Below are 1,832 nucleotides of genomic sequence, written 5' to 3'. Positions count from 1 at the left end.
GTTGGGTACTCTACAGGGTAGAAGAAAGAAATAAATGCATAAGGAAGTCAAGAGCTGGGGTGTGCTGGATTTGACAAGAGCCATTCTGTTGTTTAAGTTTTGTACTGTTGTGTTTTTGTAATAAGTGTTTGGATCCAAGATGGTCTTAAAAATAACTTTGTAAATGACATGTGACTGGCGGGAGATATAAGTAGCATAGCATTTGATATGAAGGGATTCTCAATGTATCATAGTTGCTTGCATCATAGGAACTTGTAAAAAATATCATGAAGTCTATGCCATTTCAAAGGATAGTGAGTAAGTGTCACGGCACAGTGTTTCAGCTGAGACAGTTTTCAATTAAATAACAATATTGAACGCTGCCCCTGATTATTAAAATGCTAGAGGAGACGTGTGTCTAGCTGTGTGTACAAACCAGGTTTTTAAATGAAAATGGATACGCAAAACGTGCATGCATAGCATAGCATCTGACAGCTTTAATGTTCCTAATCATTTCATAACGAGTCAATTCTCAGGCCTCTGAAGAAGCATTATACTTGTCTCCAGCCTGAAGGACTGCTCACCCTTTGCGTTGCCAGTCACTTTATAACTTAGTTCCTGTGCTAGCATTCTTCATCTCCAACATGTTTGTGACTCCTTTATTCTAGTTGAGTCCCTTGGGAAGACATTTTCCTGTTCTGAAGGGTATCAGTTGCAATGCGAGTGGTGTGTGTGTTCTGGAAAGTCAAGTGAAAACATCTCAGATTGAATGCTTGAACAGTAAGCTTTTCTTTGTTTCAGATCGCAGTAATATACATAAAGGTCACAACTCCCTGATTAAGAAACCTTGTGCAGTGCCCAGTTTATATAATGCTAACCTAACTTGCGGGTTAAAATACAATTCCAGCTTTTATATGTGCGTATCATGTGTCCAATGTGTACTTTGGTTTGACCTTACAAGTGTAGCACTGTTGTCATGCTCTGAATAAGCATGAAAGTGAATCTGCTATGTGCACAGGACTGACAAATTGTGTGTGAACTAAATTTGTTTCCTGTATGAAAAGCTATGGCATTAGTCTTTGAAGGTGAATGAGTTACTTTTGCAACCATGACATATGATAGCAATCTCTTACATCAGCCACGCCGTGTGCCATTGTGATTCAGATAAGAAGAACATAGCAGACTGTTAAATATGTTTCATGCTTCCTGTTCCAGATGAAGATCTAGCAAGAAAAGTGTATGTGACTAACAGCTTTAGAGCGTAAGTTGTGTATATATGAGTTATTCCTGAATCGTTGCAACTGGTTTTGTCGTACATTGGTTGAAGTATGAAGATACTATCTACAGAAAGAGTCCTACTAGAGGAAACCATGGTACAGGGGAAAGAGAATCATCCAGGAGAAATATCCCTCGTTTTTGGGAGGGGGAAGGGAGAGAATTTTATTTTGTGTATACAGAAACTGGCTTAGTTTACATGATGCAGCTAATGGTTAAACCTGCCAACTAAATATGACATACTGTTACAAATGAAACAAACTTATGTGATATTTTGTTAAATCTTGATGGTGCCCTGTGTCTAGTAAAAATTTGATCCCCCAGATTGTTTTATTCTCCCCCATATTGTAATCCAGGGTCAGCTGCTATGCACAAAGTCTGTGTTTTGTAAAGTGTTTGCTGACTTGGATGTTTCTTTTGAATCTGCAACTGCTTCCTGATTAATTTGGCTAAGACCAAGCCTGGTCTCTTGAGTTAAGATTTAGTTAAAGGTATATGCTGTATGCAGTTTACAGGTGCATTCTCAATGTTACAAGTTAAGTTGCAGGGGGAGCAAATTCTTTACAATAAGATGGTCC

The sequence above is a fragment of the Athene cunicularia genome, assembly GCF_003259725.1.
Source record: "Athene cunicularia isolate RWA chromosome 1 unlocalized genomic scaffold, athCun1 chr1_part1, whole genome shotgun sequence".
Classification (NCBI taxonomy): domain Eukaryota; kingdom Metazoa; phylum Chordata; class Aves; order Strigiformes; family Strigidae; genus Athene; species Athene cunicularia.
Note: the sequence above shows the minus strand (reverse complement) of the source record.